General features: G+C 41.3%; 1 long non-coding RNA gene across 2 annotated transcripts in view; it reads right to left on the reverse strand.

Annotated features, from left to right (window-relative positions):
• LOC134358218 (uncharacterized) overlaps positions 1-10,173 on the reverse strand; it is a 116,528-nt gene extending 106,355 nt beyond the window's left edge. For both annotated transcript variants that reach the window (XR_010020833.1, XR_010020832.1), the window contains exon 1: positions 9,999-10,173. This is a non-coding gene — a long non-coding RNA (uncharacterized LOC134358218). The remainder of the gene's footprint in view (positions 1-9,998) is intronic.
• Positions 10,174-17,404: the final 7,231 nt, after the last annotated feature.

Below are 17,404 nucleotides of genomic sequence, written 5' to 3' on the forward strand. Positions count from 1 at the left end.
GATTTCCTTCGTACCTCACTGTACTTGTGCACATGACAATAAATTGGACTTGACTTGACCACGGTCTCCTGGAACTGTGCAATTAGTTGATCCTGGCACATGGTTTTCCAGCCAATAGCTTTAATTTACTTCCATACTGATGTCAGATGAGAACATTAGAAACAGTGACCAGGAAAGAACAGAGGTGGATGGACTGAGGACAGGAAGCGAACTCTAGACACCTCTAGACCTTCTGAGTGTAGGAAGGAGTTGGGCAGGAATCAAATAATAAGCTTCAGTTTTGTACCTTATATATAGACAGAGTTATGGAGTTATCCAGCACAAAAGAGATTCGAGATCATAAGGTAAGTTTATCATGTATACCTCACAACATATAGTGAATGAGTCACTCGCATTAACAACCAACACACCTAAGGATGTGCTGAGGGAAGCCTGCAAGGGCCATCACACATTCTGACACCAATATAACATTCTCATAATGTTCAGCAGAACAACACAGAATGCAACAAAGCAGTACACAACAAGCAACAGCATAACAAGGCCCATTCCTGTCTCCCACCCATGCACATACATAGTCCTCTAACCCCAAGCCAGACCGTCTTCTTTGGCATCCAGCCTCCAGCAGACTCGGATTCAGACTTGGTCACGCAGACGTCAGGCCTTCGAATTCCACAGCAGACTTGCTGAGCGCGGGTTCTGGCCAGTGGGCCTCGACTTCTGTATTTCCGATTTTACCCTTGGGCCTTGATCCTAGTCATCATCCCCAGGAACTGCAGGTCACCAAGCACCAGGCCTCAAAAAACATTTTCAACCATTTCCACGTCAACCACCATTCTGGGTCATATCAATGGGATTCCACGTGTAGTATCAGGTTGGAGGGAATCAATGCAGCATGAGATTTTTCTGGCTACACCCCATCGTCCCAGGGGAAGAGGGATCCTCATCTCTGGCTAATCCCTGGACTGGAAAATGCAATTCACACAGCTCTTTACCACTCCTTTTTCGAAAAGTTATGGGGCACAAATCACCTCTGTCCCTCCAACTAATCTCAGCAACGTTAATGATCCTTTTATTACTAACATATAAAAAATGCTGGAGGAACTTAGCAGGTCAGGTAGCACCTGTGGAAAAGAATAGAGTCGACATTTCGGGCCCAGACCCTTCATCAGGACTGGAAAGGAAGAGGGAAGAAGCCAGAGTAAGGAGGTGGAAGAAGTGGAAGGAGTATGAGGTAAAAGGTGATGGGTGAAGCCAGGTGAGGGGGAATGGCATTGTTGCTTATAGGATGCAGCAATATGCAGAACAGGCAGTCCCATTTACAGAGAGTATACTGTGGGTGTCGGGGCAGAGTTACATTCCTAACAAAGGAGATGTAAGCTAGCCTGTAGGTCACTCTCTGGCAAGGTGTAGTGTCTGCTTAGTCCTCCCAACTAGTGTCACGTGAAGCCATGGGAGCAGGTGGTGGATGGTCGTATGAGCAGATGGTGCATATCACAAGTCCTGGTTACACAACCACTGCCGCCAGGCAGACAATCTCTGAAGAATATGGATAATGGCTGGGGTCGCCCATCTTGTAAAGACACTGCCCAGAAAAGGGCAATGGCAAACCACTTCTGCAGAAAAATTTGCCAAGGACAGACTTGGTCATGGAAAGATATGATTGTCTATGTCATTTGGCATGGCACCTAATGAACGTTACTTCACTGAGAGAGGCTATTCAACCCAGACAGTCGTGCAAGTATTTCTACTCTGCTCATCTACTTTCCTACTAACAATGAATTTCATTGGATGCAAAGGTCATTGAGAAGGTCAGGAACCTTGGCTTATGAATTCAAATGAAGGGTCTCAGCCCAAAGTGCCTAGTCTTTATTCCTTTTTATTGATGTTGCCTGACCTGCTAAGTTCCTGGAGCAATCTTTGAGTTTAAAAGTTCAAATGCAGTTCTTTACTACTAATAGAGGCTGATCAGAGAGTCTTTTGGTAAAATGAGCTTGCAGGTCATAGACAGATTAATCATCAGCCATTGCTCAAACCTGGCACTTGATCAATGATTTATGCACATTTCATCACAGCCTGCTTCATATGTCCTTGCCATGAGACTCTCAGTCAAGATCAGTGGAAATTAGGGGAATGAGCTCACTGTTCACAGTGATAGAATTCTTAGTTTTTTGAGAAGCTCCACATTACTGAAGGCACCAGATAATTGTGGAATGCTGAAGGATAAAGAGTCATTATCCCAGTGCAGGATCCCAAACACTAATTTAACTGGGTGCCTCTGCATGAATCATTTTGGATTGGAGAGGTTATAAGATTATGTTAGAAAGGGCATGACATCAGGTTTTGGAGAAATTCCCTTGGGATTTCCTCTGTAGGTGTTGATAAGGTCTAACCCTTCAGATAGTCATTTATTAGAGCAGTGAGTTGCTGAGTTTTATTTTGGCTAAGGGACACTTTAATAGGAAGCAGTCAATTATCTATCCAATTTGTCCAACATTCTTGTACTGGCTCTTAGAAAGGACCACAAGCAAAATGCTTGCATTACAGAGGGGTTCTATTCCTAAAAAAAAACGCATCACTGTTTTTTCTTTTGGAGCACGAAACCTTATTCCCTTAAATCAGAAAACTTTGAACTTATCTGTGAAACGTACTGGTCTTTGTACAGGATGTTTGTCTCTCAACAGTAATATTGACAAGACAGCTGCTGGTTCATGGTGGGAGGCCACTTAAGTGATTGCCTTGTCAGCTTTCCAAGCAAATCTCTTCAGTAGGCAGCAATTGCATATGGAGATACAAATGATGAGATGATCTGCAGTCCATAACAAAAACTGGAGACTGGAAGGTGATGGTGATAGAGACAGATAAGGAGTAAGGAAAACAAGGATAAATGGAGCCAGGTAGAGAAGAGGTAGAGAGGAGATATGTAGCAGCCTCTTTCCATCTTTCTGACAGAATGGAGACATGTAATGCTGTATGCATATCAAATATAGGTGAGCAAGTTTAGTGCTGTAACTCATAACAAATAATCTTGATTACTCTGGCTACACTTAAACTTGCAGGCCCTTTGCCAGATATTCTGAAGATAAATAATACAGAAAACTATTGTAAAGGAAGTACTACACAGCAAGATGAACCCACCATGCTAAAAAAAATGACATTATCTGAGCATATGTCAAGAAATACAAAAATAATAAAGATGAACAAAATGTATTTTTCCTTCTGCATTTGCTTTTTTCTGTACTTCTCCCACATAAATTCCATAAGAGAACATTTTAATCTCAGATATTCGGGTAGTGATTTGTGAATTTTATAAGGGTGAATATCCATAACCAGAGTGGATATAACTCTGGGATGGTGTATATACAATAATTATCAACTCTGCACTGTTACCCATTGCCCTGGATTTTATTTTCCTAAATATACACTCAATGTCCACTTTGTTAGGACCCTCAGTCCTGATGAGGGCTCAGTCCAAAACGTCGACTGTTTACTCTTTACCCTAGATGTTGCCTGGTCTGTTGAGTGCCTCCAGCATTTTGTATGTGTTGTCTGGGATCTCCAGCATCTGCAGATGCTTTAATGTTTGTTATTATGTACCTGTATACATTATCAAATATACCTAACAATTTATGTGTACCTAATAAGGTATTGTGTGTTCAGAGGTGCATTTACCCGCACTACTGTTGTAACAGAGGTTATTTAAGTTATTGTTACCTTCCTGTCAGATTGAATAAGTCTGATCATTCTCCTCTGACCTCTCTCATTAACAAGGCATCTTCTCCCATAGAACTGCCACCTATTGTTCTTTTTGGGGTTTTTTTTTTGCACTTTTCTTTGTAAACTCTAGAGAATGTTAAGCATGAAAATCCCAGAAATCAGCATTTTTTGAGATGCACAATCAACTCCATCTGGCGCCAAAAAATATTCTTTTAAGCCACTTAGGTCAAGGAAATGGTGAATGACCTGAGTAAGTATTTTGGATCAGTCTTCACAGTGGAAGACACTATCAGTATGCTGGAAGTTCTGAAGGTAAATAAGTCACTTGGATCAGATGGTATACATCCCAGGGTTCTGAAAGAGGTGGCTGAAGAGATTGTGGCGGCATTAGTAGTGATCTCTCAAGAATCAGTTGGTTCTGGCATGGTTCTGGAGGAATGCAAATGTCATTCCACTATTCAAGAAGGGAGAGAGGCAGAAGAAAGGAAATTATAGGTCAATTACCTTGTTCTCAGTGCTTGGAAGGATGTTGGATTCGATTGTTAAAGATCTGGTTTTGGGGTACTTGTAGGCACATGATAAAATAGGCCATAATCAGCATGGTTTCCTTAAGGGAAAATCTTGCCTGACAAATCTGTTGGAATTCTTTGAAGAAATAACAAGCAGGATAGACAAGAGAATCGGTGGATGCCATATACTTGACTTTTCGCAAAGCATTTGACAAGGTGCCACACACGAGGCTGCTTATTAAGTAAAGAGCTCATGGTATTACAGGAAAGATACTAGCACAGACAGAAGATTGGCTGATTGGTAGGAGGCAGTACCAGAGAAAAGGGAACTTATTCTAGTTGGCTGCCAGTGACAAGTGGTGTTCCGCAGGGGTTGGTATTGGGACTGGCTGTTTTCATATTATATGTCAATGATTTTGATGACAGAATTGATGGTTTTGTGGCAAAGTTTGCAGGCAATACAAAAATAGGTGGAGGGTTAGGTAATGCTGAGGAAGCAGGGTGTCTGTAGAAGGACTTGGACAATTTTGGAGAATGGGTAAAGAAATTGCGGATGGAATATAGTGCAGAGTATGGTAATGCACTTTGGTAGAAGGAATAAAGGCATAGACTATTTTGGAGAGAAAATCCAAAAATATGAAGTGCAAAGAGTATTCGGAGTCCATGTGCAGGATTCCCTAAAAATTAATTTGCAGATTGAGATGATGGTGAGGAAAGTAAATGCAATGTTAGCATTCATTTCGAAAGGACTAGAATCTAAAACCAAGGATGCAACGTTGAGGCTTTATAAAGCACAGGTGAGGTATCATTTGGCGTATGGTGAACAGTTTTTAGCCCCTTGTTAAGAAAGGATGTGCTGACGTTGGAGAAGGTTCAAAGGGGGTTCACAAAAATTATTTTGGGATTGAAAGTGGTGTCATATGAGGAGTATTTGACAGCTCTGGGCCTCTACTCACTGGAATTCAGAAGAATAAAGATTGACCTCATTGAAAGATATTGGACATTGAAAAACCTCGATAGAGTGGACGTGGAGGGGATGTTTCCTATGGTGAGGGAGTCTAAGACCCAAAGGGACAGCCTCAGAATACAGGGGTGCACTTTCAGAATGGAGATGTGGAGGAATTTCTTTAGCCAGAGAGTGGTGGATCTGTGGAATTCAATGCCACAAGCAGCCGATGGAAGTCAAGATATTGGTTATGTTTAAGGCAGAGGTTGATAGATTCTAGATTAGTCAGGGCATGAAGGGATATTGGTGGGGAGGCGGGGGGGGGAAGACAACAGATTGGAGCTGAGAGGGAAAATGAATCAGCTAGGATGAAATGGAGTAGACTCAATGGGCCAAATGGCCTAATTCTACTCCTATATCTTATGATCATATCTCTTTCCCATTACGATGTTTGGTCTGAACAACAACTGAACATTTTGACCATGTCTGCATGCTTTTATGTGTTGAGATGCTGCACATGATTGGCTGATTAGATCGTTGCATTAACGAGCAGGTGTACAGGTGTAACTAATGAAGTGAGTGTATGTCCATTTCCCTTGGGGAAATCACAATTGGAGCTCCTATTGCTATCTCGATGGGAGGGGACCTGGGGAGATGGACAGAATGACACGGTGGTGTTCAGATACTTACCTGTAAACCTGGAGACATTTCAATTCATGCCGCACAAGGTCTAGTGCTGAAAGTTAGCTAAGGACAACCATGAAATCACCGCATTGCTGTTTTACAAAACAGTTTTTGCCATCCTTTCCCTGTCTGGCCTATATACTGTATGTCTCTCTTGTCATTAACACTGTCAAAATCTAACTGCTGTCTGTTCTGATCTAGCAAGTCATTCAATTCCAGGAGCAATTAAAAATGAACAATAAATATGAGGTTTGACAGTGACAGCATATCATGCACAAATAAACAACAGAAGAGACTTCACAGAGTAAAATATTGCAGTGCAGCTCAGACCTCAGGGATTAATAGCATTAATACATATATTTCTGTTCCATAGAAAACATAACGAATGGAAAAGGAGCGAGCCATCTGGTGATGGTTGACCTTTTACCTCTCTCATATTTCTCAAGTACAGCTTTATAAGCCATCTGAAACATCATGTGTCATTATGGTCGTCACTGTTATGGTCTGGAGGTGATTCACCAGGCTGTTGCCTTTGATCAACACATACTTAATGCTGGAGGAACTCAGCAAGTCAGGCTGCATCTCTGGAGAGAAATGATCAGTCAATGCTTTGAGACCTTTCATCAGGACTGGTCTCTGTCCCAAACATCAACTGTTTTTAACCAAGAGTTTTCAGCACCTGCAGGATCTCTTGTGTCTCCAGGTTCCCTTGGATAGAGAGTTTCAGTTATGAGGAAGGACTGGGTAGGTCAGGCCCACATTTCCATCAGTCAGCACCAGATTCTAAAACTTACCCACACACTAGAGCCAATATACAGTGGCCAGTTAACCTACCAGACCACGTCTTTGCAATGTGGGAGATATTAACTTAGTGTCAATATTTATGCAAATATAATGATATGCCTTGTAGAATGAATAGCAACAATGTAGTACCCTACATCGGATAAATGTATACTTTATGAATAAAGTATATTTTTATAATATACTATCCCAAAATTTGAATATAAATCCAATCTACCATGCTTAAACACCTCAGTCAATTATTGAAATGAAAGATTAAGTACTAGCTTTATTTGTCACATGTCCATTGAAACATCGAAACATACAATGAAATGGGTCATTTATGTCAAATCAAACCAGTGAGAACTGTACTGGGCAGCCCACACTTCCAGCGACAGCACAGTATGCTCACAACTCACGAAACTTTGCAATGTGGGAGGAAGCTAGATGACGCAGATAAAACTCACGCAATCACAGGGAGAACGTACAATTTATTACAGACAGCAGAGGGCCCAGTCACCTAATAAACTGAGAGCGAGGCGCCCGGCCTATTTGGAAAGGTCAGGCGTGGGCCAAAACCGTGGTGGCAGGGTCCAGACCCAGCAGGTATCGATGCGATAGGGCCCATGTCCTAGAGTGAGGGAAGACCCAATGTTTGGACGATTTAAACGCTGGGCCAGATGGATTGAAAAGGCGGGGTGTCGGGAGAAGAGATGAGGGTCATTCAGTTTTGCTTGATACTCTGTAACGTTTACTTCACTCTTCGCTGCACGGAGGTTGAGGCTGTGGGCCTGCTCTGGCTGCTCCTGGCTTCGTGTTGAGGCTCTGGCTGCTTCTGGCTTCGTGTCTGAGGACTCTTTCATTCTAAATGCTACTTGCTTACGCAATTGTGAAGTTTGTGAAGATTCGGCATGTCAGTTAAAACTTTGACAAGCTTCTATAGAAGTGTGGTGCAGAGTATATTGACTGCTTGCATCACGGCCTGGTAAAGAAACACCAATGTCCTTGTACATTGCATGTCTACACAGAGCATTGTTGCAGGAAAGCAGTTTTGAAGCCCTCTTCATCCAGACCATGCTCTCTTTTTGCTGTTGCCATCAGGAAGAAAGTACAGGAGCCTCAGGTTCAGGAACAGTTATAACCCCTCAGCCATCAGGCTCTTGAACCAGAGAGGGTAACTACTAAACTTCGCTCACCCATCATTGAACTCTTCCCACAACCTATGGACTCACTTTCAAGGACTCTTCATCTCATATTCTTGATATTTATCATTATTTTTATTTTTATTTTATCTCAGCTGAAGCTGGTGAAACCTGAAATGTGGGCATAGCCAATCACAATCATTTCACAATTGCTAGGAAGTTTTGGACTATCCCAGCGGTGTTAAGATTTGTGGCAACACAAGACCAGGTGGTTAACACAAAAAAACATATGTATAGTTAATAAAGCTGAGGAGATCTGCAGATGCTGGAAATCCAAGCAACACATGCAAAATGCTGGAGGGACTCAGCAGGCCAGGTGGCATCTATGGAAAAGAGTGAACAGTTGGTGCTTCAGGCCGAGTCCCTTCATCTTTTATCCCCAATCCTGATGAAGGATCTCGTCCAGAAATGTCAACTGTTTACTCTTTTCCACAGATGTTGTCTGGTCTGCAGAGTTCCTCCAGCATTTTGTGTGTATATAATTGATGTTTAATAATGAATACCTTGTTCATGTTCCAAGCTCTTTCAACTTCCTTTTTTAATTCAGCATATTTCTGATTTTTTCACTTATTGATTTCTGTATGTTGTCTGTGTTTGGAATGGCTATATCTATAATGTAAGTTGTTCTTGCTTGTTTAAACTGTATTATTATACCCAGACGATTATTAAGAATTGTCCTACCTGTAATAATGGATCAATACTAATATAATTTGTGGTATTCTGACTCTAAAACTCAATCAAGCTTGCATTTATAGTAAGGTGAATGATGTTCACCACTTGAGGTGCCTGTGCAAGTAATCAGATTGAGTTAAACTGCTGCAGGATCCTGTAATGTGTAGGATTGTTTCCGGTTTCTCTTGGTATTTTCTGCGTTTATCATCTTGAATTTGTTGGTCTTTCATTATGCATTTTTGATATTTTTTTGTGTAAGCCAACTGGTCTGGTATTGCCACAATGAACCCCTCTCTTTCTGGGAAGAGGTCTCCAAATCTGAGCCAGGCGTTTGACGTTTCCTTGTTGACATCTCATCTGCTCAGATCATGGGGATGTCTTTCATGGAAAGTCATGCTCTTCCGTTAGTTAACATTTTCTTTGATAGTGATATTTCCTTCATTTTTCTGGATTGTGTTTTCACTTAAGTCTGGTGGTGTGTACTTCTTATCACAATTGCATATGCTCATTTGAAGTGCTGAATCCTGTTTTTGTTGATGAAGATATCTCCTTGGAAGTTTTATCTGACTATTCTGTAAATTTTTTTTGTCGGTTATTTCTCTTCCTCCTTCTGACCGAGGTAGTGTGTTCATGTATACATAGTATTTTCTAAAGTTTGTCATTTCAGATCTTATTTCTTTGTAAATTTTCCAGATATTATTTTTTTCTTTTTCTTTTTGTACCTGCACGGTTTGTTGTGTTTTGTTTTGTACATTGGTTGTTGTCCGTCCTGTTGGGTGTGGTCTTTCATTGATTCTATTGTGTTTCTTGTATTTTCTGTGATTGTCTACTAAACAAATGTATCTCATGGTTGTACATGGTGACATACATATACTTTGAACTTTGAACTGTGGGTGAGTGATAGGATCTGGGGGAGGGGAGAGAGCTGATGGAAATGTGGGGACAATAAAATATAGGATTAATGTTCCATTAGGGTAAATGGGGAGCTGATGGTCAGCATAGTTTCAATGGGCTGAATGGCTAGTTTCCACGCAGTATCTCTCCATGACTCTTACTCTGTGTACAGTAAATATAAACTATTCCCAGTCAGTTAACAGAGATTGGTGAAGTGATAAATTATCAATATGATTATATTAACAGAACAAACGCTGAGATAATACAGCATTCATTTTCATATTTCTCTGTCAAGGTGGCTACTGGTTCAACTAGAGTTTATGAAAATACGTAAAATACAAATAGTGATTTGAAAAAGAACATTGACTACAACCAAATCTAATGCTGGCTGTCAGTCACATTTCCATCTGCACCATTCCCCTATTTATTTCCCTGTAACCTCTTTGCCCTTATATTCCCATTTATTTCTGATCCTTCTGTCATCAATATACACCGAGGACAATTTACGGCAGCCAATTTAACCTACGCTAATCCAGTACAAGCTCATTTTATTCTCCCCACACTCCCATCAACTGTGTCTCAGTCTCTAACACTCACCTTCACATTAGGGGGCGATGTACAGCGGCCAGTTAAACTAACAGTCCGCGAGTCGTACCTCGGAAAGCACCTGTGGTCCCAGGGAGACCATACAAACTCCACACTGACAACACTGGAGTTAAGGATCCAACCTCGAAGGGAGGCGCTATAAAACAACAACTGATTGCTGCCTGGCTGTGCCGGTCTTGAATTGAATAATACTGTCTCACCATGGTAGTTAAATAGTTATGACCATGTGTGTCCTAGCGGGAGGTCTGATTGCAGTGTTTCTTCAGAGCACCATCATGTTTATTCAAGTCACATAATGCCCTGATCTGAATCTGCTGTAAAGACTGGGATATAAGGCACTCTCTCTTTTTGAGTAAATAAATTTACTTTGGACTTTGAACTTTAAGAAGCAGCAAATCAAAGTAGGACATTCTTTCTTTTATCATGGCTGACAACAAGCCTCCACCCAATTTAATCCACACAACCATTGATTGATCAAAAAAAAACACTTAGCATTTATAATATTGTGACAACTTAACAGCTACTCAAGTCATAATATCAATGAAAATTAGATGCATCTCTGTTGAACATGCTATCACTTAGAACTCTCATAATGTTTGGCTGACAGGAATGTTTCCTTGGAAACTTTGAAGAGCATTTTACTGCAGGATTAGCCTGTCATTCAGATTCAAGTTCAAGTGTAATTGTCATTCAACCATACATGAATACCCAAGAATACAGCCAAACAAAGCAGCGTTTCACCAGGGCAAAGGTACAAAACACAGTACCAACAGTTACACACAGTGCAAGGTACATATAGCACATTTAAGCTAGAAGTAAACATACAGTCACACTAAGTAGGCATCCGTTAGTCTCGTGAGACCATGGATTTGTGCCTAGGAAGGTTTCCAGGGCTCAGGCCTGGGCAAGGTTGTATGGAAGACCGGCAGTTGCCCATGCCGCAAGTCTCCCCTCTCCACGACACCAAGAGAAGGGCACTAGGGCCGATATAGCTTGGCACTGGTGTCGTCGCAGAGCAATGTGTGGTTAAGTGCCTTGTTCAAGGACACAACACGCTGCCTCAGCTGAGGCTCGAACTAGTGACCTTCAGATCACTAGACCGACGCCTTAACCACTTGGCCACGCGCCAACACAGTCACACTAAAGATATACATTTCACCCAAGTCTCTGAGTGACATGTCCTGTAAATTGATGGTGCATGGGTGTTACCGGCAAGAATTTCTGATGCTTTATGCCACATTCATAGTGTTAAACAGATTCAAGGCTGCTCACAAAGTATGTTTTCATTTCAAAAGTAAATATTATTCATAGAAGCATATAGATTGTATAAGTAATACAGTGCAATTAGTATATATCATTATAGTCATTTATAGAATCATCGAATTAATGTACTTGTTATGTCAAACCAAAACACTGTAAATTCAAATGTGCCTTGTTTGAGTAGTACACCCTTCAAGCACTTGTTGGGGTGTTACCCAGGGCAGAAGGTTCCTAGACCAGGGATGGCAAACCTTTTGGAGAGCGTATGCCTAAATTGGCAAATATCTTCTAAAAAAAGTTCTCTTTCGTGCCGTGGCAGTTTTCAGCAGATATTGATTAATGAATTAGTAACAATAAATATGGAGTTTTAAGGAAAAATGATGAGTCCTGTTACTGATTTATATGTCTTCATTGTTTTACTATTAATAAAATTATTACAGAGAAATAAATGAGGCATTTTCAAAAACTTCAAAAATTATTGATATTAGTTTTTTAAAAAGACAATTGGAAAATAACCTCGTTTCTAAGTAGTTTTGTCATTGTAACCATGTATTATCCAGATACTGATGTGTCCACCAGATCTGTGAGGTTTTCAAAATGTATCATCCAAATTCACATATTCTCGCTATCTCTAGCGGGTGCCAAGCTGGCGTGAGACGTTTCCTGTGAAAACATCTCATTGTTCTCGGGTTGTAAAAGAATCGTTTGCTACTTCACTTGATAGTAAAGATAACCATTATGTATCTTTTTATTATTAAAGAATCGACAGTGCATGCTGCATGCCAACAATAATTTTGTACATGACATAGGTTCACCACTCCCATCCTAGAGTGTGGTCCTTCCCCACACAGCCTTTGCATTGGCTGTACCAAACTTCAGTGTGTTCCTTAGCATGTACTCCAGCACCTTACAATGCTTACCGAAGTCTCTGATCTCCGGATTAAACCTTTTCGCATTAAGAACATTTTCTGCTGTTACATGACAGTATCACAGTAGTTGTGATGACTTTAATTAGACAGGTTTGAAATGGATAAAACGGTCCTCTCCATCCATTCAGAGCAAGCTAGGATTTATTGTTCTTTTAGATGAATTTGAAATCTGATCATTTCTTATCAACACATGGCATGCATACACGTGCACATCTGTGTGCCTGTACACCCACTGCTATTTAAGGACACGGTAGTGACATGACAGTACATGGGACACTCTGGAGATTCTGCAGAGGCTGGAGATCTTGAATAACACACAGAGAAAATGCTGGAGGAACTTGACAATTCAGGCAGCATCTATAGAGGGAAATAATTAGTTGAAATTTTGGGCTGAAACCTTTAAGGAAGACCGGACTTCCATCATGTTTATTCTAGCTGCTGCCATTGGGAAGGAAATACTGGAGGCTTAGGTCCTACACCACCAGCTTCAGGAACGGTTATTACACTTCAACTATCAGGGTCCTGAACCAGCATGGATAACTTCACCAGCTTCAGGAACAGTTATTACCTTTCAACCATCAGGGTCCTGAACCAGCGAGGATAACTTCATTCACCTCAACATTGAACTGATCACTGAGCACAAATGATGGACTCACTTTCAAGGATTTTTACAGCTCACGTTCTCAGTATTATTTATCTTTCTATCTATCTATCTATCTATTATGTATTATTTATTTCTTTATTTATTATTTGCTTTTTTAATATTTGCACAGCTTGTCTTCTTTTGTACATTGGTCGTTTATCAGTCTTTGTGTGTAGTTTTTCCACTGAACCCATTCTATTTCTTTGTTTTACTGTGAACGCCTGCAAGAAAATGAATCTTAGGGTAGTTATGGTGACATATATGGAATCTGATAATAAATTCACTTTGAACTTTGAACTTGGAAAGGAAGGGGACAGAATCCAGAATAAAAAGGTGGGGGAGGGAGAGGGACACAAGTGGCCAACCTACTGGTGATGCTTTATCTTCACAAGCGAACAAAAAGATTGTGTACTAATACGCAAACACAAGGAAATCTGCAGATGCTGGAATTTCAAGCAACACACATAAAAGTTGCTGGTGAACGCAGCAGGCCAGGCAGCATCTCTAGGAAGAGGTACAGTCGATGTTTCAGGCCGAGACCCTTCATCAGGACTAATATGTAGTCTATGGTCCTGTGCCAATGATTATAAAATATTTACAACACAGAAACAAACCATGGCTAGCTCCATGGATACGCTAGTCTCACCCCATCTCAATCTAACTTCACCAACGTAAGCTTCTACCCCCCTCCAATTGTACAGCTTCTCTGTTAACCCATATGCGTTGCTCATCTCACCCTCTGCAACTCTGACTGGGTCACCTGGAGACTGGAGCTGTAGATGCAAAAGTTTTACTTTCCGCACCTCAAACAGACATTTCTAAAGACCTTCTCTCGAACTCAAAATTCATCAAGTTTTTTAAATCCCCTAAACACAAAGTGGTTGCAGGTGATTAAATGCAATTTTTTAGATCTCAGGTTAAGATTAGGATTAGCTTTATTTCCACATGTATATCAAAACATGCGGTGAAATGCATCGTTTGCACCAACGACTAACACAGTTGGAATATGTGCAGGAGGCAGTGTGCAAGTGTTGCCAGGCTTCCAGCACCAATGCAGCATGCCCACAATTTACTAATCCTAATCTGTTCAGCTCTGGACTGTGGGAGGAAACCCACAGGCTCATGGAAAAAAAGTACGGTACAAATTCCTTACAGACACTGGTGGGAATCGAACCCTGATCACCGGCACTGTAGTCACTACTGTGCCCCCCTCAGCCTCCATGGTTTACTTCAACTACTTGGGTGTAGACAAATAACTTTGTAGAAAAATATATCACAAGTAACGAGACTTCTTTATAAATTGAAAGGAAAAAAGAGTTAAGTCAAAATACAGGTGCAATATAAACTTTACCTGCAACAGCATCAAAGACAAATAGCATCAAAATCACTACCTTCACAAGAAAACAATAAACATAAACCCCATCTAATTTTTATAAGGTAGAAAACAACCAGAGTGAAAAAGAAACACACTTTGGTTGCCATACTCAGGAAGTAACTATTCATTTGAGGAAGTGTTTAAATGTTCCAACACCTATGGATAGTCGAATGATTCTGAGAAAAATCTTCAGATATGCAAAATATAGTAGCTTTATCTCAGTATTGATCATATTTTCGCCAGATATACAAAAATCCTTAATACTGATTGACAGAACAAATAAGTCTTTAGTTATAGCTAAACCACTTAATTCTTCTAATCACTGCACCTCAGAGGATCCATCTGTTAAACTCCTGAAGTTTGCAGACGACACAACTGTCATTGGCCTTATCCGAGACAGTGGTGAGTCTGCATACAGACGGGTGTTGGAACGACTGGCCCCTCTGGTGTGGTCAGAACAACCTGGAGCTAAATACGCTCAAGACTGTGGAGATGACAGTGGACTTCAGGAGGAGCCCCCCAATACTCCCCCCACTCACTATACTCAACAGTATTGTGTCTGCTGTGGAGACCTTCAGGTTTCTGGGTGTCACAATCTCCCAGGACCTGAAGTGGACACCCAACGCAGAGACTCGTATCAAAAAGGCTCAGCAGAGGTTGTATTTCCTACGTCAACTCAGGAAGTACAACCTACCTCAGGAGCTGCTGATTCAATTCTATTCAGGAATAATCCAGTCTGTTCTCTGTTCGTCCATCGCTGTCTGGTTTGGATCAGCTACCAAACAAGACAAGAATAGACTCCAAAGAACAGTCAGGGCTGCGGAAAGGATTATTGGTGTGAAGCTGCCCTCGATCCAGGACTTATATGCATCTAGAGTCAGGAAGCGAGCAGGATAAATAGGTACAAGAACAATCTCTTTCCGTATGCCATCAGTCTTATGAACACTTGAATTTTAGTCTATTATAAACTAAGTCCACCTGTACATACACAGGTATACCTCACTGTATATAGTTCACGATTATTTGCACTATTGTTTTGTTTGCTTTTTCATTCTGTACAGCGAGAGCTCAGGAAAACCGGCATCAAATTCCCTGTATGTTTCCACATACTTGGCAGTAATAAAGGATTCTGATTCTGATTTTGATTATCTCATCTGGGAGTGTCAATCTGGGCTGATTAACATAAACGTTCATCTATTGTACTGCTCTGCACAATTCAGAAGAGTGCAAAACCAGACACAGTGCACAGTGGCTGGTTTCAATGTATTGGTGGATGTTACAATAATGAATAAAATAGCTCTGTCTGAATGGAAACAGCTGGCCCTGACAGTTTCTGAGAGTCATAAAAATTATCTTACACTGCAAATAGGTAGCTTGCATCCTCTTTAGGCAACGGTGTCGGTTTGATTAGTGCTTGAAGTTACATGTGAACAGATTTTTTTTGAAGGCTGGTTCTTGTATTGATAGCTGCTATCCACGTAATTCCTGATTAATAGCGGCATTCAGTCCTGTCATAGCCCAAATCGATACCTGATGTTATCTACTTGTAGGATGGGGTGGGATGTCCATGCCTGTTTTCCGTGTGTGTGTGTCTGTGTGTGTGTGTGTGTGTGTGTGTGGTGTGTGTGTGTGTGTCTGTGTGTGTGTGTGTGTGTGTGTGTGTGTGCGCGGTGTGTGTGTGTGTATGTGTGTGTGTGTGTGTGTGTTTGGGGTGCCTGTTAATGTGGATTGTGTGCATCTATGCAGCTGTGTTAATAATTGTGCTTGCGGTGCGTGTTAAGGAGGTGCAGATGGTGGAATGTGGAGCAAAATTCACTCAAAGAACAAAATACAAGCTGCCAATTTGTGATTTGCAGGTGTGTATGTTGTGTCTGTCTGTTAATGATGTGTTTGTGATGCATGTTAATGAGATGTCTGTGTATCTGTATGTGTGTATTCGTGTACAGTACTGTGCAAAAGTCTTAGGCACAAATATGTAGCTCGAATGCCCTGGTGCTTCCTGCTCCCTGCCACCTCCCTTCCTCCTTCCCACTCTCAGTCCATATCAGAATCAGGTTTATCACTCTCATATGTCATGATTTTCTTGTGGCAGCAGTACAGTGCAATACTGTACATAAAATTACTGCAATACAGTGCGAAAGTCTTAGGCAACCTAGAAATATATATGTGTCTAAGACTTTTGCACAGTACTGTGTGCATGGGTCTACGTTAACATGTAGGGGTGTGCCTGCGTGTGTGTGTGTGTGTGTGTGTGTGTGTGTGTGTGTGTGTGAGTTTGTGCGCGTGTGTGTGTGTGTACATGAGTGCGCGCGCGTTGTGTACATGTACGTGTGTGTACGGGTGTGTGTACGTGTGTGTGTACACATGTGTACGTGTGCGTGTGCGTGTGTACGCATGTGTGTGTGTGTGTGTGTGTGTGTGTGTGTGTGTGTTTGTGCACATGTGTGTGTGTGTACGTGAGTGCGCGCGCGTTGTGTACATGTACGTGTGTGTACGGGTGTGTGTACGTGTGTGCGTGTGTGTGTACACATGTGTACGTGTGTGTGCGTGTGTACGCATGTGTGTGTGTGTGTGTGTGTGTGTGTACGTATGTATGTATGTGTTCATGTATCCTGGTGTCCATGAAGTGCTTGAAGATTTTTTTTTTGCTTTGTGAGTAAAGAAAAGCACAGTCTGTTGAGGGAATGAAAGGGTTAAGTTTCTGATATCAGACGCTAAAAGATCAGCTATCAGTTCAATCCAAATTTCGAGACATAACAGTTTGCCGTAACACGATGTTCACTTACACTGCATCTCAATCATTTGCTTACCGACAGTGGAAGTGTTACATTGAATCGACACTCCCCATCATCAAATTTCACCACGGACAGTTTGGAAAACATTTCAAGCCACGTTGGAATACTCATTGCCAGAACAGGACATGAAGTCCAGCTGCACTCACCCAGCTTTATCTCAGCCAGTTTCAAGCTGCAGAATTATGCCACCAGAGAAGTCTGTTCTCCCTGCCTACTTATATATTAACTATAACATCCTGCCAGATCAGCCTGTTGCTGTCTTTTCTCTTCAGCTCTAACTTAAAAATGGTTTGCTCAGATGCTCATGAACCCAAGAACATTTCCAGATGCTGGAAGTCCTGAGTATCTCACATTAAACTTTGAAGTATCTCTTCAGGTCAGGCAGCATCCATGGG

This window comes from Mobula hypostoma, chromosome 18 (genome assembly GCF_963921235.1).
Source record: "Mobula hypostoma chromosome 18, sMobHyp1.1, whole genome shotgun sequence".
In the NCBI taxonomy this organism is placed as follows: Eukaryota; Metazoa; Chordata; class Chondrichthyes; order Myliobatiformes; family Myliobatidae; genus Mobula; species Mobula hypostoma.